Source organism: Hippoglossus stenolepis, chromosome 5 (genome assembly GCF_022539355.2).
Source record: "Hippoglossus stenolepis isolate QCI-W04-F060 chromosome 5, HSTE1.2, whole genome shotgun sequence".
Taxonomy (NCBI): domain Eukaryota; kingdom Metazoa; phylum Chordata; class Actinopteri; order Pleuronectiformes; family Pleuronectidae; genus Hippoglossus; species Hippoglossus stenolepis.
In genome coordinates this window covers 11,092,336-11,116,062 of record NC_061487.1, presented here as the reverse complement: position 1 = coordinate 11,116,062, position 23,727 = coordinate 11,092,336, and the positions used below count along the sequence as shown (strand labels likewise).

Here is a 23,727-nt window from a genome sequence, read left to right as displayed (position 1 = left end):
CCCATCTGCCGTCCCCGGCTATCTGAATAGAGCGTCTGCAATTGATTCTCCCACTGTGGACTGCTCCTGCTCTCTGCATGCACGTGACCCATAGATCTTATGTGTGGAGACAGAGCTAAATGGGGGGAAAAAACTCCCAGGCACAGTGCATGTTTGTATCCCACTAAAGATACAAACTGTGCTATGTTCACTGTCCCCAGGATGGCGCGTTGTTGCAATTGCAACAATCTACACAACACCTCGTAAACTCAATTTTGTCTAATCACCACTCATTATAGTCATTATAGTTTACTGTTTGTTTCACCGTTCATAGAATTTCCCCCACGCAAACCGTCAAGCCATACACATGAACGTCACCCAAACGTTCCTTGTTTCATCACATGCAACATTAGCATCTCACATTTACCAGTAAAGAATAACTGCTGAAGAAGTCATTACTGCAAGACGGTGGGTATTTTGTTTAGTTTTTTGTTGCAATGCTATAGTGGAAGACAAACTCGCAAACTACATTTATCAATTGAGAAGCACTTTGCTGTGAAATATGCTCGTAAAATGGATGAAACTCATTGACAACACACAAGATGAATTGCCACGACCGAGGCTGTTGCACTTAGATGTACTGCGAGTTAGATCAAATAAACCTGGTTATGGGAAATGGTAGTGAAGTGTTAATCGATCAAGTGATTTGAGTTTAGGAATAAAAAGTCTTAAATTTGTCGAAACATACAGAAAAAAAGCTTGCGAAAACCCAAAGAGAGACTAAGATCAGAAATTATGATTAGTTTGCATACAGAATTTTATGTGAGTGTGACACATATAGCTCTTCTGCAGTCCATGATTGTTAACTTGACGTATGTATGATGATATAGTATATCCTGCAAAAATGGTCTTTCGTAGATCAACACATTGCTGAAGGTAAACAATATGTTTATTTAATAGCAGCCGCTGGCCTTTTGTCTATTTATAGCCTTAAAACTCTCGCAGACAAAGATATTATTAAGTTAATGACATGGTAAAAAAAAGTTCTTAAAGAAACGGATTGGCTATAGAAAACATTGAGTCATTGTGCTGCCCTGAAGATACAACTTCTGAGAGCCTTTCACGACAGAACATTTGATCCGTTCCACTTTTCTTTATCAGCGTGATCTTGTTTGTTGATAGTGTCCAGCATCCTCAGTGACTCGCATGCTTCCTCCGTTTTGTCTATTTGCCAAAGTGATGCCTTTTTCAAAAATCTGATTACTGTGTTTCCATTTAGATAATGTGAAATGGACGAGCACTAGCGTTTGGAAATCGCCTGCTATCTCACCTTGCCATTCATTGGGGAAATAGAACGACATTGATCAAAGTCATCAGATTGTTATCACGCAGTGGGTGGATGATTCAGGTTCACTGACAGGGTTTCGTCATTGGCCTGTTGGAGCAAGTTAAGATCTATTATTTAAAAACACTGGATACATGACTGTTATTCTGTCATGTGATTTTGAAACAATGTACTGTACCTTATTTTGAAATTAAACTCTCTGTTGTTTGGTCGCAGGCCATCTGGAGGCTTAAAAATATTGAGTAGATTCTTGCTATATTTAGGAACAGTTAGAATCTGTAACTAGGTTACGTCTGACAAGATTTCATGTCTTTTTCTGTGATTCGTTGCTTGGTTTTCTCTGAGGTATTTTTAGACTTTACAATCAAAGAAAACCTTTTGGGATTTACGGACTCAATTAGAAGGAGATTACAACTGTGTGCCCTTCGCCTGCTAATTTCAGTTTTAACCACAATCATCCATTTTAAATTTTCATGATAATATTTGACTTCCTTCATTTCAGTGTCAGCATAGAAAATTGTTTGTGTGCTTATGAGCAGGGCAAACCTTTTCTAGCTTTCCTGGGATGCATTCAGGCTCAGCAAGTTATTTACTCATTAAATAACTAACTGCATTTCCGCTGTTGTTAGCCAGTACTAAATGATAACTTCATTTATATAGCACCTTTCAAAACAGCTGTTACAAAGTGCTTCATGAAGAGGACAAATTAAAAAAACAACACGCAAATTAATACATAAGTCATAGAAAATCAAAGAAAGCACATGATTTAAAAAAGCAGATAAAATAATACAACATCATTTCAAAGTAATGGTAAGGAAATGGATAAAAGAAACATGCAATAACAAAAATCGTCAACTAAAAGTCATTTGATAAAGCATGTTTTATATTTAATGATAAGAAGTAAAAGTGACAGGACTGCAAGGTCAACATGTTCAGACAGCGTTTCCCCTGATTTACTGTAGTCAATTTTAAGCATCATAAAGGGATTGTGTCTTAATTAAAGTCCTCCTCAAAGTGTCAGATTACCTCCTGTGAATTTGTTTAACATTGCACTGAGGCAGAATATTGTGTTACACACAGTGGACCAAACTCTCACATGGGAGCCTTGAGCCATCTGTTTTTGCAGCCTTATAGCTTCAGTCGGATATAGTGTTTACAGGCCTGTTGAGAAGCTTTGCAGTCAGACAACAATACATGCTGTTGTTGTGGCCCTGTAAGAGATGACTTGCATTTGAATGCAATTTGAAAATCAGTGTCGGATTTATTCTCTTGGCATTTCAGACACAGCGCAGCAATGTAGAGAAACGTCTGTACTCGATTATGAGTAAATTCATCTTTATTGATTTTCATGGTGTTTCAAAGCATATTATTAAGTGCAGATAAAATCAATGACAGACGGTGCTCATGTAGATCTTTGAGAAATATTATATTTATATGGTCTGTGAAAATAGTTTTGGGTGATTAAAAAGGTCAGTACTGAAATAATCACCTTTGTTGCTAGCAAAGTCTTACCTATACAACTGTGTCCCCGCTGGCATATTGTAATTTATCCATAATCTGCATATGAAAGCTAGTGCTTAGCAGCATTTTCATGATTAGATTACCTCTGTGCCCTTCATCATTGATATTCTCAGTAATGGGCTACATTGTTTTGGATTTAATCCTATTTAATCTGTGTTCATCATGGGGATGTGGAAGTTTACCATAGTTTCAACTGCTTGAGCTGTTATCTTACAGTGCTGGGGATAAAGAACAAGCCCGATGGCGCCGGGAACTATCCAATTAGGTATGAAAGCGTCTTCCTCGGTCGGGCCAAGCCACTCTTGGGGCCTTAGAGCAAAGCCTGTTGCTATGGTGCTGGGAGCCTTTGCAGAACACAAGAATATCTATGTGCTCGTTGAGGATGTGAGGCTCATCCATCATCTTTCATGTATATTGTATGTTGTACTTCATGCTAACCCAGCCTATGTTTCCTTATAGTGATAATGATTAATGCTGTTTGTGGTTGACAGCTCAGCTCTGTTACGCCTGTAGCATACTAAACCAGAGTCATGAACCTTTTACCAGCTGTGTGTTGAATATGAGAGACTGAGGGGGTCAATGGGGATTCTTACACTAACCAAAAATGTCCTTAGTGAGAGCTGGAACTTTTTAAAGCTGACAGGCCTCCATAGTCTTCTGTGGTTGCATGTATGAGAAATGTATCGCGGTGAGAGCCCGAAAGCAAAGGCCTCCTGGCACGTGGGACGAATACTGAGGAAGCTGAGCTCTTTGGAAGCCTCATTAGACATTTAGGGGTGTCCTGTTTTCCCCCTCTCTGGACAGCTGGACAGCTAAATTGTTTGTGGATCAATAGTTTAGCTTCCTACTGGCTCAACAGAGTGAGTGAAGTGCATTTAAACTCAAGAAATCCCATTACACTTGGCAGAGATGGGAAGCATAGCACTAGGGGCCTCTGTAAGTACTATTGCTATGCCCATTATTCAATCTGGTTTGTTTATCTTCACTTCTTTTGCTGAGACCACTTAGCCATTTTAGACCCTTATTTAATTTTTTTGGTAAATCTTTTGATTTTAATATCCCATGAAATTCCTATTTTATGATTTTTGGAGATGCTTTGTGAATTTTTGTTTTAAATGTAAGTTTTTGCTGTACATCGCCAATGTTAGCGTGAATAGCTCCTCACCAGTTGTGAAATGTTGTAAGTTCAGCATCAAAGTTAATTCACTTACTCAAAAAGAGTTGTCTCCAGCAGTGGAAGCAACACCAATGTTGGCTTCGGGCTGCGCGTTACGGCCAAAACTTCTCAGGATAAAAATTATATTGATATTGATAACAGAGTTTCCCAAAGAATTAATTCAATCTTTGGCGGTAGCTGGGCTGCATGTACACGCCCACAAATGTTGCTCTCATCCGCAACATATTCCGAGTGACAGATACAAACTAAAGATTGAAAGTTCCCGCATGAGACAGGGAACTGCATTGCATGACACTTGTGGGTATGCGCACAACTGCAGCTAAAACTATGAGATCTGACTGATGGCTGTACGGATGGTAACAAGCCTATGACCAATAGTGCAAGTGCACAAGCAAGCAAGTGGCAAATAACCCTGCACACAGCTATACAACGCAGCAACAGAGTTAGAGATATCTTATGGTATTATGAGACTATATCTGTCACCTCTATTCTTCTATGGACATTAACATGCCCTCAGTGCAACATAAGAAGGAGAAGAAATAGCACTGCCCACTGGGTGTATTCTCACATCTTACCCTGTAGACTGAGCAACAGTAGCTGAAGCTCTTGGTGAGCAAACAGCTGCCCATGCTACCATCGGCTATACTGTATGTAACAACCACTTACATGTAGCTCTTTAGATGCTGTCATTTCCGGGAAACTGCCTATCCTTGAGAGGTTTCGCAAATGGGATCGATTGAAAGTTAGACGATTGTGTTGTGTTCTCAACACTGACCAGGTGATTGTATATTATTCCTGCTTATTATACAGGGAGCCTGACAGATTCAATACTTACTTATTTTCTTATTCAGAAGGTGTTTCAGTCCTGTCCTTTGGCTATTTAAAAAGGCAAAGGGCTAGAAAGAGGAGGAAGGAGGAGGTTGAGGATGTAATGAGAAACAGAGGAACAAAACATTTGGAGCTGTCCCTTCATTCCTTAGATCAGTGTAACCAGAAATAAAAGCTGTGGCTGGTGCAGGCTCAGGGCTGTGGGTTGCCGCTGTCCTCTCCTGGCTCTCCCTCGCTGTGCTGCCAGTGTGTTTGTGTTGCACTGGTCAGCCCCCGAACCTCTCCGCTGCATCCCTACATGAAGAGCCCATTGATGTGGGCAGCATTAGCATTCGATGTAGGCGAGCACGACAAACAGGTTGGTTTTCCGTTTCTAACAAACCTGTTCTCTCCGGACCCTCTCAAATGGTCCCAACTCAACCCCTCTTGTTGCATAGCTAATGACTGTGGATAAAGGGGGTCAAAGAATCCTTATGTGGCCGTCTTCACTCTGTATAAGGCCCCATTCTGCCATGTGACATGTCAGTCCAGAACTTTTCTAAGTTGGCGTGACACTGTCACATCTGGCCCACGGACCCACAAGGTGATGTAACCACCTGCGTCATGTTCTCTGTGAGTGCTAGCGGGACAATGCACCAGCACTAATAGCTTCCAACAATCTTCCCTAAAATGTCCCTGAACAAAAATGGCTCGTTTTCGGGTTTGTCATTATGAAAGATCTGAGCCCAGCCCTCGGAGGGGGAATCTGTCTGACTTATGCATGAGACTTGTGCACTAATTATTCTCCGGCTTTCTTTTCCTCGGCTCAGTTTTTAGCTGCAGGAGCTTCTTTTGCAATCTGCCAATTCATGCTGCTGACTTTATTCTCACAATTTTACTTAGCAACAGAGAATTGCCCCTGAGAAGCAGTGGCTAATATTACCCCTTGGTGTTCTCTGTTACCTTATTTTAAAGTCAGAGCATCGCTTGAGTCATCATCTTGAGAGAGGAAGGGAAAGAGATGGAACGAGAGGGTGAATCCAGTTTCCTAATAACAGATTTTTTTCTTCTACCATCGCACATTTCAGAATTACAGCAGAGGAACTGATATGACCAGGAAAAAGACAGATAATGAAGATGTAAGCCAAGATACCACCCTTTTAATTTCCTTTAGTGGCTGGGAGATCGCAACATTCACAACATTTCCCTCGCATTTTACAACAGAGAAAAATAAACCATGCATATTAATGAAAATGAGTATTTGATCACAGCGTGCAAGGCATGATGTTGGACAGAACCCATACTGTGCGTGTGGGCCTTGTGGTGAAATGTGTCAGTCGTACATTGGCCAGTGTCACCGGTTAGATTATTCATGGGGAAGGTGTAATGGCAGTTCGTGGAGGAAAAGGGCATCCAGAGGTGAATCTGACTGGGAGGAAGAGCATTGAATCCTCTTTTTACACACACACACACACACACACACACACACACACACACACACACACACACACACACACACACACACACACACACACACACACACACACACACACACACACACACACACACACACACATATACACACACTTTGTTATACTCTGACTCTTATCTGTGACACACAGTTCCACTCATGCTGCACACACAGGGTCTTAGTGTGTGGAGGACAGACGCAGTGAAGGGCACAGCATCACAGTCAGGCAAGAGCGTACGCACCGCACACACACACACACACACACACACACACACACACACACACACACACACTCATACACTCATATGCACATTAAGAGAAGGGGTTGTACTTGTCTTAATTCCCCTGCAACACAGAACAACCAGACAAAGAAAAACACTGCTCTTCTGTACGACTGAAGGGGAATGGAAACTACTCTGTGTTTATAGAGTCTGCTGGAGTATATAATGTTAATAACATTGACCCATGACCGACCAGTTTATTACTGGGGCCCTGTACAATGTAATAAAAAGGTTTCAAACAGAAACATGCCTGCAACTGACTGACTGTATTGTAGCCATCTAAATATCTGCATTAATCACGTTTTCCACCCATAAAAATGACACTGGTGGTTTGCCTAGCTTAGCAGCAATAGCCAATGTATGTTTGAATAGTGGACTATGCTAAGTTATGTTTTTATTGTTGTTTCAATGTCTTACAATACATCTATATTGTTATTGCTTACGGTAGGTGATGCGCCGTGATACAGTTTGGTGCGCATGGGCAAAAAATGTGTGGACATCATGGTGATGATGAGATTGAGAGAGAGAGAGAGACACAGGAGGTTGGAACCCCCGATGTTCTTGGCCTAATGATATGTAAAGGACATAGCGCTGAGTGAGGCTTGTGTTATTGACCATACTAAAATTCAATGTTTCATTGGATCACCTGCAGTGATGCTGAAAGTATGTTCAAATAAACCCTTGTTCAAGTTTTCCTTGCCAAGAGCATTTGGTTCCACAATATGGTTAAAAACAAAATACTCTTAAGACTCAGTATAGGAGCTTGGATCATGGTAAACAGCCACTCCAATTAACCAAAAAAAACTAAAGAGGAAAATCAGCAATTTGTGGTTTTATGGACTACTGCATGGCCTCGTTACCAGGGTCTTGTTTTCAATTGTGAGGTTGCCAGACAACAAGCAGAAACCCCTGTTGAGCAAAGCCAGTCATTTTCAGTCTTTATGCGAAGCTAATATTATTTTCTTCTGCCTCCAGCTTCAGATTTAACAGACATAACAGTGTTATCATTCTTCTCATTCACTGTAACTGTAGCATCAAAGAAAATAAGAAGTTCTCTCAAATTGCAAAACAGTCCTTTCAAAGAAAAATGGAAATTAGCTTTAATTATAATATAATAGTATAATATCAAATGATTTAGAACTTATCAAAGGATAAGCGGTACAGATAATGGATGGATGGATATTTTACATGATTATTTAATACCAGTTCAATTTCAAAGTGTGTGTGTGTGTGTGTGTGTGTGTGTGTGTGTGTGTGTGTGTGTGTGTGTGTGTGTGTGTGTGTGTGTGTGTGTGTGTGTGTGTGTGTGTGTGTGTGTGTGTGTGTGTGTGTGTGTGTGTGTGTGTGTGTGTGTGTGTGTGTGTGTGTGTGGGCAGAGTGAAGAATCTTCTGTGTTAAGATAGTCCAGGCTGGTGTCAGGGCCAGTGAGTATTTAACAGTCAGTTGGGTAAAAGCTGTTCCTCAGTCTGGACGTCCTGCATTTCACAGTCAAGTAAATGCTTCCAAATTAGCCATGAGAATTACTCATAAGAAACGTAACTTGAAAACATCTCGGAAAGTTCTAAATCCCCTTGTACAGAGCTTTAATTTCACTTTCATATGGAATGAATGAAGCCCGCCAGAATGTAGGTGAAAGGACCCCGTGAGTATTCCCAGGTCAGTTGAGCAGAAAACATCTGTCTGTAGCATATTATATGAAACGTCGCTTGACCTAGTTTAACTTTCAGGCTGCTACTGGAGTGGAGGCGAGCTTGACTGGAAACACTAAACCACAAAGCCGCTTGGGTTGTTGTCTGAGCAGTGTCTTTAAACAGCAGTTGGGCTGAGTGCAAACAGCTTTGTTGCACTGAGGAGATGGTTCCCTCGTGTGACAATCTTGCAATCTTAATGCTAGATTGTTCAGTTTTTGAAGAGACACCACATTAGCCTAATCATAATCACAGAATTATCTGCACATGTCAGTAGATCGAGGTCTGGCCTCTTTTCTTTTCAACGCAGTTCCCTCCGCTCGCCTCTGTTGTGTAAGAGGGCACCTGTTCTGAACCGCGTCTCACATGGTGTGACTTGGCCAAGAATCACCAGATGACTCAGGTCTTTGCCCAGGCTGTGCTCATTGTCAGTCGACCCACACGCTGCTCTCCAACAGGCTGTCTGGCTGTGGCCATGTGCTCTGCAGTAAACACAGGTTGACCGGGTCTGTCGACATGAACACTGTGTTCCGGACACAAGTGTATATGATGGTGCAGGGCCTAATCCAAAATACAAGCTACTTTCACTTTGCATGCACCAATCAACTGAATCATTTGATCACTACAAAGGAAACTAACAGAGGAACGGTAGAGTGGATAATGTGTTTGCATGGCTTAATATATCAGCAAATATTAGCTCGTCGCATTCAGGTTTCTGTCAATTTGAATAAGAGCTTGTGGTTATCGTATTTGAATAGTATATGCTGCTTTTTAAGGAAGGAATATTCCAGTGTCAAATAAAATGGGGATATTTCTTTCCCATATCAATGTACCCGTGGAGAGAGAGTATGGAGCCCGCGGTGGCTCAAGTAGTAAAGGAAGACTTCCTGATGGGCGGGCATGAATATGCATGCTGCTGTTTAAAAGCACTGGCACAGGCGAATACAGTATGGCAGTCAATGGATTCACAGAGCGGGCTTTGTCTCGTCTACTTTCAACCCTGGTGTACTGGAGTAGGTGCCTGCGGGGGTTTCCACAACAATATGGTGGAGCCAGGAAGGGAGCCCAGATTTGGTGGCTTCTGGCATATTGTAATGCCACTGCCGCGTCAGATGTACTGGTCTCTATTATTGAAAGACAACGATTTCCACGCAAGAGAGTGAACAGATAATCCTTTATAAGAAATGAGAAGTACAGGGTTGCCATGGAGAATTTGGGTGGACAACGTTGTGAGGGCCATTTCACATTTGTTTATATTTGGAAAATGAAGTTTGCTGGATTAACTATTAACATAAATGTTTCCTGTGTACCAATATATGTACTCTGAAATATCAGTCATCTACTTTGACACTGAATAAATCGGAAAAATAAGGAATACTTAGACAAATTCTGAAGCTTTCCCATTCCTGTCCCAATAGACACCATCAACTGTATATAAAGACGATAATGTCTCCACTTCCACATATCAACTGTATATAAAGACGATATGTCTCCACTTCCACGGCTCAGCTCTACGGGGCCACTCTCTAATCTTGGTTTGGAAAATCTTATAAATGCAATATCATAAGAGCAGCCTTGGTTTGTCTTAATTACATCTCACAACTTAATGACTTATTTATCAGTAGGATCGCAGGGTGTTTTAGTTTTTGCCCAACTTGGAATTATGATGCTTCATTTGGGATTCATTCGGTCTGAGTAGATTTAATGAATCATTAAGTGATGCGTTGCTGATGTAAACAACTCAGCTTGCATCTGGTGCACTAGAGATTGCTATGATCTTAAAGGACAGTTAGTCTGATCATGGACCAGACATTTTCTAAAAAGGCACTAAGGCTACTTTTTGGCAGGAGACTAGTTTCTCTCCTTCTCATTTCCTGGGATAATCCGTCATCCATCCACATTCGCCTCGGAGAGAAATCTGGAACTGGCAAATGTTGGACATAAAAAATTGTTTGCTGTCAATTTCTTTCAGCCACAAATTGTGCAACAATGCCGCTAGCAGTGGGGCAGCTGTTGCATCAAAGCTCCAGAACTTAATTATTACGGAGTTAATAGCCACAATGGATTCACCAAATCAAATTATTTTTCACAAAGCTTCAGCACATCCAGTCCCTGCATCAATCTGCTGCCCCCGCCTTCCTCCTCTGTTCCTCTGATCGTGTCCATTCCTCTGCAGTCTGTATGTAGCTGTGCAGTTTGAGTGAATGTGAGTGAAGCTGCATGTTTCTCTATAGGTAACCTATACAGAATCTATAGAAAAAATCTACCCACATCTAAATAAAAGATGTGGGTAGATTCAGACAAATTACTCCTGTTTCACAACATTGCAAACCTACTTCTGCTGATTGGGAAGGAAACGCAGGACATCAGGGATTTATGTATTGAAGCAATTTGTCACTTATGTGCAATTAATGTGCAAACAGAGAATTCACATAATGATGAGTTGAGGGAAAAACAGATGGTGGAATATATTATAATGTCCAGGGTGTTTTCCTGTTCACTAAAGTGGAAAACATCTTCAGAGATGATTTGAGGGATGTGCAATAGTTTTTGCATTGACAACAAATCCCATTACAGTAATTTGATCCTGCAAACAGGTGCAGTGGCTGGCATGTTCCTTCATCTGCACAAACATGTCCATTATTTTGAGTGTGTGCCACATATACTGCCTTGATACTGTAAATACTAGAGCCTGACTGATATGGATTTATATCAATATATAAAAAAAAGATTTTGTTTCCAAACTCTTATGACAAAAAAGGTAATTGAGGCTTGATATTTTACAATTGAACAGTTTAATCCCTGTTTGTTACCAGCCTTGAATGCCTTTTGTCTTCAGTAGATATGAATGGGCTCATGGGGCTGAGAGCCACAGACAAACAGGTATTTCGAAAAAATACTGAGATGCTCAAAACATTGTTGGTCTCGGTCTCTGCAGACAAAAACAGTAACAGAAGAACAGCAGTCGTATTTTTTAATTGGGATGTGTCTCGGTAAGAAACATTAGCACTAACAAGAACACAGGAAACACACCGCTCCTGTAATTATCCTAATTATAGTGTGGATTGATTGCGACGCTGATACCAAGGTATCAGCCACATATCAGTCAATACAGTGCAATTGATTAAGCCTTGGAATCTGATTAACCTGAGCTGTAATGACAAATTCTGATTAATTAATTTCATTTTTCAGGTATTGTTCTGTGTATCCTGCGACAGGAGTGAATTGATGTCAATGAAGTGTCAATGACCCACATCCACAAAGACATTGCTCTATCCCCTGCATTAAAAAGCATCTTGCTCATCCTGGGGCTGTCCCTGACTCACATTGTGTTTAAGTGGTCATTATATCCTCATGTGCTTGAGATGTACAGTTTTTTAAAATCACTGCAGATGGTGGTGAGTTCACTTAAGTGCTGAGGCGAGGGAACCCTGGACTCTTCAGCTGACTTGCACTTGCAGTGCAGAGCACATTTACTACTTATTAGCACATACACACCCACACACTTGCTCACTTGAGTTACTGTGTTTCTCTGACAAAACTATGCTGAAATTAAGAAACTGTTAAAATAAGGACTGGTTTGATTATTTGTCAAATAGGGCCTACCTGAAAGCTTCATCCATTGCCTTCGTAATCGATGCCCAAAATCAGCATTCAAATGGTTTAAATTATTATTATATATACAAAACGTTCTGAACATATTTCCACAAACCTTGGTAGAAGGATGGGACACAGGCCAAGAGAGAACCCATCAAAATTTGATGATGTCTGGATCAGGGGAGGCTCTTTTTTTCTCACTTCCTTTACATTGCTTTTTGACATTTTTACAAATTTCCCAGGAAATAATTTATGGATCTTGATGAAGAAAATCAGGCATACTCAGAGGAGTGATATCTATAAGTGGGTTTGGCCATTTGGTGCAGCTGGGTTGAATTTAAGGGGACTGTTGGGCCTTGTTAGAGGTATGTGCTCTACTGAATGCTATTTTAGTTTTTGTTTGTTTGTCTGTCTTTCTGTCAGCAGCATTATTCAAAATCTCCCACACATGTTTCCGTAAAATATTGTGGAGGGGTGGGACATGATCCAAGGAAAAACCCATTCAATTATATAGTGGAGATTGAGGAACTTTCTTTTACTTTCTTTAACATGACGAGATAGGGTTGGAATGCTCTTCTAGTTGTTATTATTATATATGAATTACCACATTAATTTCAAATAATCTTTGAAATAAGAAACAGTTTTTCAAACATTATTCAATATCCATTAGCATTAATGGTTTGTTTGAATCAATCTCACTGGTTTTTTGTGTGTCACGAGACAAAGGCACTGATGTAGTGACAGGCTTTCAAGTTTAACATTAAGTAACAGCTGAGATGTCTCGCAACTGCTCAAATATCTTTTTTTTTTCCCTATCATGACTGATAATAGTGCAACCGTTCTAAGAAAGTGTTCAGGTTGAAGTCTGATTTTAATAACTACTGAAGCTTTGAAGCCACAAAAATCCCATAATTGTCAATCCACGGCAGAGTGAGGTAGAGCCATTATACCCAATCAATAGATAGAGAGTCTGAGAGAGTCTGAGAGAGTCTGAGGGAGAGAGAGAGTCTGAGAGAGTCTGAGAGAGAGAGAGAGAGAGAGAGGGCATGTGTGAGTCAAAACTACAGGAACAGAGGGAGACACAAACATGGGACCAGGCTTCTGTGCTGTGACCTTGTTTGCTAATTAAGTGTCAGACCTATTTTTTCCACTCCAGAAAAAGAAGCTTGTATCTTAAGGCTTAGATTGCCAGAAGGCGATGGCAACACTTACTTTGCTTCCATTGGCTGGCTCCTCAGGGTGTCTCTCTTTGTGTGGGTGTGTGTATGTGAATAATGGTCATTATCATCAGTATCATTAGATGGCACTGTATGGGTAACCCTCTCTCATGAATACTGCATGAAGCCGTGAACATAGACGTGACAACACAGTGTAAAGCTGTGACAAAGTCTGTCACATGTGCTCACTCCAGTGATCATTCAACCTCAGTTTGACTAAATTCTATTCAAATATTACATTTGTCGATCATAGGTAGAGTCAGGTAATAAATCAATGTTATATCAATCAACAATCAATGAATATTTCAAATGCATATTAGAGTGTGAAGAGAAGGAGCAAGCACTTTGGATGTGTGCCTTGCCAGTTCTTGCACAAGCCAGGGCCACTGTGCTGAACACACTGCAGAGACACAATGTGAATGAAAATGAAATGTAGGTCAAAACAAATGAATAGTTCAAACAACAACCATGTGCTAGTGATGACAGAGATTTCACAACACAACTTGGCTGCAAATAGAGTCATTTGTGCAAGCTCCATTTTGAAATCCTTTGGATCCTGGTCAGTGGATGCATGATTGTGAAACCTCGACTTAAAGTTATATGCTACAATCTTGGATCCCATTGTCATCTGATGATGAACAGCCAACATTTTGGGGCTTTCAGTGGAGCCAGCGGATATCCGGGCCCAGACTCTGTCTTCTGTTTGACTTGAACTGGTTACAGTCCAACTACTTTCTTTAAATCACATGAGTTAAATGCTTGTTTGTAGGTGTTTTTAGGTCCAGACAGCATTTTGGCTAATATCTGTGAACTGCTATCTGCATATGAATGCAGATAGCAGCTCCTCTTGCTCTCCACACAGACTGTTTACCTGCCGGCAACCACATTCTGCTCAAACATGATCGGTCAAACTACTAACGGAAGCTTCTTGCCTCAAAATCTTGTCCCTCTTCCCTTCAGATTTTGCATATTCACATGTAGAATCTGTTTTATAGAGATCATGTACTCCAGCACAAGCAATCGGAGGACACGTGTTGAAAATATACATGAGCATGGCCTGATGTACAGAACGTTTCTATGTTAGGAGATTGTATCAATATCACCCTTATTTGAATTGTCTATTTATTAAAGAGACATAGTATTCAAACAGAATAACATGTTATATCTTTCTGTCAGTCTGTCTGGTTTCACTATATAGAATTCAAGCTTCATCATACGGGGCTGGAAAGTTGTTTTCACGACATATTTCCTCTTGTCTCCTTGCATCTAGCTGCCTACTTTACATTGTATGTGTTTTGTTCAGCAAGCATGAAAATTGCCCTATTTAATGACTCCCTCCCATGCTCCTCAAGATGCAGTACTTCTCTAAGCACTGAGAACAACTCATGTAAAGGCTGCTACCTTTGAAATGAACAACAGATTGAACTTCAAATTTCTGGTTGTTCCCTATTGTGCTGAGCATTGTCCTGTGCCAGTGCTGCAGGCTGTAAGTGATTGTTTGTCCAGTCTTAAAAAAGAGCAGCATTGTGCATGTGACATATATTAGTCACTTGAGTGCCAGTGTTGACCTATATGTTAAGGCCTGGGCCAAAGGAGGGGCAGCGAGCCAGAGCATCGGGCAGATATCTAGTGTAATGAGCCTTAATGTAACACTCAGTGACACGACATGCGTCAGACTGTGGCACACACAGATGCAGCCAAGATGAACGCAGGGTTTATGTGCGGCTTTGGTGAGTTCCTCCAGCTGAAACAATTGTTGTGTAAGCAAAGCACTGTCTCTGGGTGAAAATATCACGCATGAAAACACTCACACATGTATGCACACATTTACTGGAGACTCTACATGCATCTCTGACACAGGGAAACTCTATTACCTCTTTCACGCCAAAATTAGCAGGTTTACGTGGGTTTTTCAAACGTGGGTTAGCCCGATTAAAAAGGCAATTGCCTCCTTTCCCATTGCCACGGTGGCAGATCTACGATTTTTTTTAAATCCGGGGCCATAAAGGGGCCACAGTTCACACAGAGGGGCCAATGTCCAACATCAATGCACAATTTCTGATTCAGTAAGGTGCATATACTGTATATGTCATAATTCATTGTTTACTGTTGGTTCTTTAGTTTTTATCAAAGTGAGACTTCAATTTTGGAAATTGTTCCTTGTGAACTTTAAAAAGCTAAATAAGAAGCATGCAGCATGGGAAAAATGTGCCGGAAACTGAGAACCTCTCTCACCTCCCTGTCTTGCAGGTGTTGCATCTTGCGTGAGATGCAACATGAAAAAAACCTCCTGGAAGTTCAGTCTATGGATTAGATTTGATGATAGATTAAAATTAAGCGTTTACTGAGGTGTCATGTTTCCATCACTGCCGATTGGAGTCGGGGACGATAAAAACCTGTCTGCAGAGTCATTTGACCTGGGAAAGAGACAATTGTATCCATTCCCCTTGCAGACAAAAGCCAGGTGTTAGTTAGTAATTCTGACTTTACCTCTTTCTCCTCTTCAATCTTGCAATTCCTGTAACTCTTTTTTTTTTCCCACACATAAATACTTGCAAATACACCTCCAGGTTCAATTTGTTAATTGGATCTATAGGCATGCTGTGGTGGACAGGACAGGACTGGAAGACAGGACAAGATGGAGTGACTCCCCCAAGCTGGGGGTGGAATGGATGCAGAAAATCCAGTGTGACTCTAAGCCTTATTATCTATGCCGTGATGACTCCTCTAGTGCAGGAATCAATAAAGTCTGACTGGCTCCAGGGTCACAGGGCCCCACTACAGGAAGCGGATATCTTAAAAACTATCCATTATGGATGAGGCAGTGAGGAGGAGTGTTAAGGTTGGCGAAAAAAGGGGAAAGAAAGGAAGACAGGGCCAGGGGAGAAGAATAAGATGAGAGGAAGGATGGGAGCTAAAGGATGGGTGGAGGAGCTGATTCAGAAGACGAGTGGAGGTGAAGATTTACAGCAGGGCAGTGAGCTGCCCTCAGTGTGGCTGCTTCCTACTGTTCCTCCAGTGTTGTTGATGGAAGGGAATGCAGCAATTGTCTTCTTCCCTCCCACTGTTTATTTTGTCTCCCCTGCAACTTGCAATACAAATGTTTTGATATAATTTCCTCTTCCTCTTGCAGCAGCAGCATCCTTCCCTCTGTACATATACAGTGTAGTCTTCTTACTCATCCTTCCTTCTTGTAGTAATTTCTTCCTCCTCACTGTGTCTGCCATGCTTTGTGGCCATACCCTTGTTATTATTCTCCCTCACTTGCTAAAACACACATATGTAACCCCTCCTCCCTCTCTCTCTCTCTCTCTCATGTAATGCTCTCTCTCCTCCTCGTCCTCCTCCTCCTCCTCCGCTGTGATGTGAGGTCACAGCTGGGGAGCCCGATGATTTGACAGCTAAATGTTTGTGTGTCTGTGATGGAGGGGGGGAGCGGCTTCAGTGCCACCGACTCCCTGTGACAGAGCAAGGCAAGGAAGGCATGACAGCAGTTGCTAACCAGCAGCAGCAGACTATCGCAGTTTATCCCGGGGCACACATTATGGTGTAGCTGACTCCACTGCTGCCAACTCATCGCTAACGGGTCTGTAGCTACAGTCAGTCCTGCAAGGGTGCATCTGTGTGCACCTCAGGGTGTGTTCATGGGAACAGAGGTGGGTGGCAGCCTGAGCTCACTGTTTTGTGTGTGTGTGTGTGTGTGTGTGTGTGTGTGTGTGTGTGTGTGTGTGTGTGTGTGTGTGTGTGTGTGTGTGTGTGTGTGTGTGTGTGTGTGTGTGTGTGTGTGTGTGTGTGTGTGTGTGTGTGTGTGTGTGTGTGTGTGTGTGTGTGTGTGTGTGTGTGTGCTGTGTGTGCTGTGCGGTGGTGGTGCCAGAGCAGAGCAGAGAGTCAGGAAGTTTGCTTGGGTTAATAAGCGTGTGTGTGTGTGTCTGTGTGTCTCAACTCTGCTAGCGCTGGGATTCTGTCCTCTGCAGAGAGAATAGCTCATTATCTGCCTCTGAACAGCATCCTACCTCCACACTGCAGTGCTGCACGCTGTCAGGATGAACGTATTGAAGCATTTACGTGTGTGTGGTTACTGTGCCGACCTCTTTTTGTTTTTAAGCCAGGAGAAAAGTGGGTGTTGGGTAATACGGTATCTGTTTGTTTCCCTAAGTGCGTTTTTCTCATCTTGTTTACATTTTTCTTGAGGCTTTGCTTGTACATGCTTGATCTGCCAAGGACACCATTCATTAAATAATCATCTGTTATTTTGTCACAGTGTAATTTATTCATCACAAGCTCCAACTCTGAGGCATGTGTGCTGTATGCCCAGTGTGGCCTATTAGGGCAAAAAGTCTGGCTTCATTGTCACGTACGTTGTGATAATGTCGGTCCCTACAGTGCTTTGTTTACACGGGTGTGTTGTCTTCATGAGCCTTAAGCATGTGCACAGCGCTGCAAGTGTAGCTTGTGAAGCTGCTTCACACCATGATGTGTGAGTCACTTTGCCCTCGATGTAATGACTCTATATGCACAGTTAAATGTCAGTGGGCTCATATATGTTCATCAGCAGCGGAACATGACTTTGCCATCGTCAGAGCGCTCACAGCTTTGAAGTGGGGTCGGGAACACAGGATGTTGCTTCATTCTCTGCATGGCTTTAATAACAATTTTGCAATATTTGAACTGTGACTGTTTTGGGGATTATTTTCTACTGCTAGCAGGTCAGTGTTTACCAGATCTGATCATAACAGACACACGCACGCACGCACGCACGCGCATGCACGCACACGCACACGCACACACGCACACTCTTTACTGGACCTATTACACAGCACGAGTCCCCAAATCCTTTTTGGTCAAGTCATAACCAGGGATCTTCCAAACTTTAAGTTTCCAGGAAGTTAAACAGATGTGGTCACATATAGATATCTATAGAGTCTGCATACCGACCCAAGCCTGTCGGGTCCCAATATTTCCTGACGGGCAATTAATGGGAATAAACTGGAAACTTTGGGGTAATTTATACTAACTGTATTTACCTTGTCATATACAGACATAAATATAAACATTTTGTTTTGTCATAAGCAGACATGCATGCAAACATTTCTAATACAAATTTTAAAAATGACATTTTTGACTTAATCCATTTGTGAGTAGAACTCTACCGTCTCTATGTGGATCTCAGGATAGAACCCGGTCAGTGAAAACTTATCAAAACCTGCAGGAACGATGGACTTAAATATGAAAATCTGACCTCAGCAGTTTCCTCTATGTGAAAGTATGTTGGAGATGAGTATTGGTGGTTTCTGAATATATTTTTACTTTAGAGGAAATGGATGTAAAGTGCAAAGGGGAAGTAGTTTTACACATAAACATCAGTTAATGTTAATCTTGGTTGTTTTAACCAAGATCATGCTGCAAGATCTAGAATTGCTAACGTTAGCCACTTGCCAGCAAGACAATTTTGTTCCTGTGGACTATAAATACAGTCACCTGTTTGCGTTGTCAATCAATAATGGATACAGCGTGCTTTCTCGGACAAGAGGACTTCGGACTTTCATTTGACGCATTTGATCATGTCGGGTTGAGAGAAAAATAAAACAATCCATTAATTCTGTCAATTTGGTTTACAATAGCTAGCTACATCCTTTTCAAAGAAACACAGCGTGTGCTGCATTCCATACATCTTTAAAATAGAGTTTTTGCTTTTTTGATGGACCCCAACAGCCGCGAGTAATCGAGGTGATGGTGTACTTTTGTGTGGACATACATACATCCTACTCTCACTGCTGTAAAAAGTTAGCCTACTGTATACAAATAAACTTGGTATTAAAATGAACATGGCTTCAGTGTAACAAGTAATCAATATGCTAGGTAATGACAAAGACGTTCAAAAACAACAGAAAGTCATAGGTTTACTTTTCTGGCAGACAATGTTCCCAACTAGCTGCATCCAGGGTCCAGCTGAGCTAGGCTTGCCTAGTCTTGTTTTCAACTACATTTAAGTTACCTGTTATAGGCTAACATTTGCAAAAAAAGTGTCAAAATTTCCAAAATTCCCGAGCTTAACTTCCCATGGAAAGTTTCCGGAAAGTTTCCGGAAATTTACCGGAAATTGTCCGCCCCTTTGCAACCCTAGTTCTGACACAAAAAGCTGAAAGCCTGTCAGATTCAGGTCAGACTCAGGTCTTTTGCTTCTCGACTCCAGATCACAACTGGTAAAACCAAATTAGTATATGTGTGTGTTTTTCTCTCTTATCAGCTAATCAAAGTCGTCCAGTTGCACCACGTTCCCTCCCTCACTCCCCAGCTGACACACTTAAAGAAAACACCTGCAATGAGAGCTGACTGCCTTTCACGGTGCCTTCATTCACTCAAATCTCTCAGCGCTGCTCATATTAACAAGCACACAAAAGTTCTTTTGGGCAATTTGGGCAGTTTCTTCTCCTCTGTCACAAGTTGAGTAGCTCCCTCTGCTTCTATTCTCTTGGACTGAATCACTGAGCAGCGAAAAAAAGGGGGTTTGGAGAAAGGATCAGATGTGGGCTGAAAGGGAAAATTTATTTTGGCTTAAAGTCAAGCCTTTGAGAGAACGTGCTCTTGCCGGTCCTTTTATCAATCGACCATAATCAGCAGCAGTAAATCTGTTTAGCAATATGCAAGATGATTTATCCATGCTTGGCACGTGAATAAACTCTGATTCACTGACCTGTTCTTAACCTGTAGTACATGAGGTGGCACACACGTCGCTGCTTACTCAGTCGCCCACACACACACACACACACCACACACACACACACACACACACACACACACACACACACACACACAAAGCAAACATGGCGAACAGCTGTATATTAGAAGGACTGAACAGCTGATGTAATGAAAACAATGTAGACTCCATTTCCCTGTAGAAAGCCTGGACAGGAAATGCTTCATAAGAGCTATAGTCTATGTAATTGACTTTGTTTTTCTGTTCTTCCTTTCATGCATCCAGTCTCCGCATTGTCTTCTAAATATGCAACACCCCATCAAATGCGATTACAGGGAGCAGAAACCAGGGCACAGCCGATTTCAAACAGCAAAAAGACTTATTACAACCGAGACTCAGATGCCTTCCATCATCAGTTAGTCCATGTAAACACAGAATCTACTTTAAGCTGTAACTGACATTAATCCTTAATGTTTGCTTTAACCCGTTAGAGCAAATAAATGGGTGGGGCTTAGTGATGCACTAATAAGTTACATATTTAAATGCATGATCAGTAAGCTGCTGATTGTAATTTGCAGATACTCCAAATAGATAATTGGTGAATATTTTACTTTCACTGCCTATGATTACAATTAGAAGTGTTTCTTTTAACAGAAAGCCAAGTTGGTATTTGAAAACTCATCATGTGCTAGTGCGATACCAGAATTGTGCTTTTGTTTTCTGTGCTATTTTACAAAAGAGAAGAGATTCTTTGTTATTTGTTCATTTATTTAGTATCAGTCTCAGAAAATCAATTCTATAATGCAGTTAACTTTCTATAAGCTGTTTAGACTTTCCAATAATAAAGTAAACCCTTTTACATCGACTGTTAGATTTCCAAGATGGAACTGAGGCCTTGTCTACACTACTATAGATGTTTTCCCCTTCATTAAAAAAAAAAAAAAAATCCTTCCACATGACCTTCATTCAACAAAATATATCCATCCTCACAAGAACCCAAAAACGAGCATGCCGGGCCAGTAGGCGGTGATAAAGTGTTCATCAACAATCCGTCAATACTAGAGAAGAATGATGTGGTCTAAGTAATGTTGGACGAAGCAGAACCCTGTGATTTTTGGTAATGTGGTGCAGTGATGATAAATTGAACTGCAAACTTGTATTTAGTTTCTTGCCAACAAAATGTAGAGAAACAAGTATATATAGCCACCATTGTTGTTGTTGTTTCTGGAGCATGTTCATTACACAACGCAACAGTGGGCAGAGCCAAAGTAGAAATAGAAGTTCCCAAAAGTTTCTGTTGTACTTCTACACACCTACACACACTGGGAAAACATTTGAAAAGTGTGTGTTCTAGAGTCTTAAAAACAGCGTTTGTACGTGGAGAAGAAGCACGATCAAAATGAAAAACTATTTTTGCAAAATATCCGCATTAGTGTGGTCAGGGCATGAAACAAACAGCAGCATACTGTTTTTATCTGCTTTGGTCAGAATGATGTTGTGAAACAGCAGAAGTTTTGCTTACCTTATCTGAATGTGCTGTAGTTTGGTAAAAAGGACAGAAGAAAGGAAATGATCCTCTTTTCTTCCTGTCAGAGGGGGGGCCATGCTGAGTCAGACACTCTGGGTAAACCACAGTGGAGAAAAAGCCGGATCAATGAATCCAGCCAGACACCAGCCTTATGCACTGCCACTGCTCTCTGTGCCCACATGCTGCATGCTCCTGAGAGATTTGCAGGCGGTTTTGATTAGCCAGCGAGCTCATGGTTTATAAACAGTCGCCTGCTAAAAGGAAGAAATGCTGCTTCTTGCCTCTATCTGCACAGTTCTCCTGACTTTTTAGTGACCCGTGTGTCTTATTTGGACGGAAGCCATTCGACGGGATTTGGTCTGAAGCATCGTCTTCTACCCTCTTGACCTGATTCATTTTATGACTTATGGCTTTTCTTACTGGAAGGTCAAGTAAAGGCATCAGTACATTTACACACAAACACACACAAACACACACAAACTTTCACCACAACCTTTTCATGTTCCATAATCACTTATGTAAGTTGAATGACCCACAAAGTTACTTTTACTTACAGCCTAAGATAATACTAGTGTTGTTTTCACCTTGTGGGTGTGATAATTGCAAACTGTGGTCCAGGAGACACCTATGCCTATAGCACACGGGTGGCTTGGAGGACTTTCTCTAGGCTTACTCCAGACTTTCACATATAAGAAAGCAGCAGGAAAACAGAAAAATCTGGATTCACCTTGACATTTCCTTGATATTTTACCAGAAGGCTGTCAGGATAAGTTCCAGAAAATGTCCAGAGCAACTGACTGTGATTTTTGCGTTCTCATGTACAGCCCCTCTAGGCATTTTCAGTACAATGTAATGAACAAATGGAATTCAATGCCTGTGTCGGCCTCTCTGTCTGTGTAGTCACAACACTTTACAGTCGTGAAATCAAACCGAAGGCTCAGTTTGAAGATGGTTGAGGTCCATCTCATGAGCACTGAGTTATGCAGTAAAAACTGCTGAAGGCTTATGGGTGGAGACGTCAACATGTTGACGGGCATGATGGCTGCATTGTACATGCTCTCTTGTTGCTGCTGTATTGTATAAGGCTTCATCCTTGTCTGTGTCATTCTACACAATGTAAGGTCTTTGGAGTGAGTCAAAATCAATTAAGATGCAGATGCTTCTCCTCCCACTTAAACTGTCAGCTGGACATAAATTTGTAAAATAGATGGTAGTTGGGTGTATGCAAAGATCCTGGACCTCTGCATCAATAAACACAATGAAATCCAATAGTTTTAATGTATTTTTTGCTTTGTGTTTTGTAGTCCTGGCACAAATCCTTTTTTGTTTCTTTTTGGCCGGATCATATATTTTATTTATTATGTTGTCATATCCAGCTGGGTGCGGTCCAGGCAGTATAAACTGGTTTGCTAAAATGCTCCTGTATGTGGTAACAGAGCTAAAGCAACAAAAAACTCTATTAAATCTGTTGTAGTGTCCGCTCTACCATATCCCTGCAACACTTGCTCAGCATTTATATAAGCTAATGCAACCCAGGGGCACCATGTAAGAATTTGTACAATGGTGGCTGCCTCCTGTCCCCGGAACAGAGCAGAGATGCTGCTAACGTCAGTAAACAAGGACATGGCAGCTGAGTAATCATCTTTTTGCTGTTTCCTGGTGAGTTGCTCCACGGCAGAGGTTTAGGTGTAGGGCCTTGGTTAATGATTCTTAATGGTTGACAAGAATTCTGATATTTTTCAACCAGGGCACCATGTTTATAAATGGGGTGTTTATCTGATTCCAGAAGTTTTTGTAAGTACCATTCCTTTACACATAAACGTTCATAATCACAGGGCCCAGGTTGAAAAATACCAGAATTCTCCTTTAAGTAAAGGCACATTACTTGTTTTAGCATTTCCCTCAATTAAATTTTCCCTCCAGAAAGTTATAACTCTTCAAGTCAGAAATTCATCTTCTTAAATGTTTGAAAATGGTTCCATTTGGCAGATATTTACACATTTAATATTTGGTAGTATTTGCCAATATTCATATTTTCATGTAATATTTTAGAATTTAGAGTGGGACATTGTCCAGTCGTGGTTTAACTTGGACTTGGAGAAACTACCTCCAACATATCTTTGGTATAGGGCGATAACTCAATATAGGTTGATATATAGTCACAATCTGAATCATGGATTTGAGTTATAGTTTGACAAATGTTTTGTGTTTCTAAAGTGAACTTAACTTCGAATGTAAGCCTGGTCGCATTCTTTACAACTCTGTCTGATGTTTGACAACATAAGAAAACATTATTATAACTTATATTAAATGTGACTTCCTGTATTTAATGAGCAGCTCGCAGTGATAGGATGCATTATATAACTTTATGACAGTGGGGTGATTTATGGTTTATCTTTGCATGACAAGCTTTGAGATA

At 41.2% G+C, this 23,727-nt stretch overlaps 1 protein-coding gene across 3 annotated transcripts in view; it reads left to right on the top strand.

The window, feature by feature from the left end:
- The window catches only part of LOC118109724 (contactin-1a), a 73,425-nt gene that overhangs the window by 3,615 nt on the left and 46,083 nt on the right, over positions 1-23,727 (top strand). Inside the window, exon 1 of one of the 3 annotated variants that reach the window (XM_035157065.2) lies at positions 16,540-16,739. The exons of the other annotated variants lie outside the window; for them this stretch is intronic. The gene's annotated coding sequence lies outside the window, so the exon portion shown is untranslated. Of the gene's footprint in view, positions 1-16,539; positions 16,740-23,727 lie in introns of those variants that run through there. 3 annotated transcript variants of the gene reach the window in all.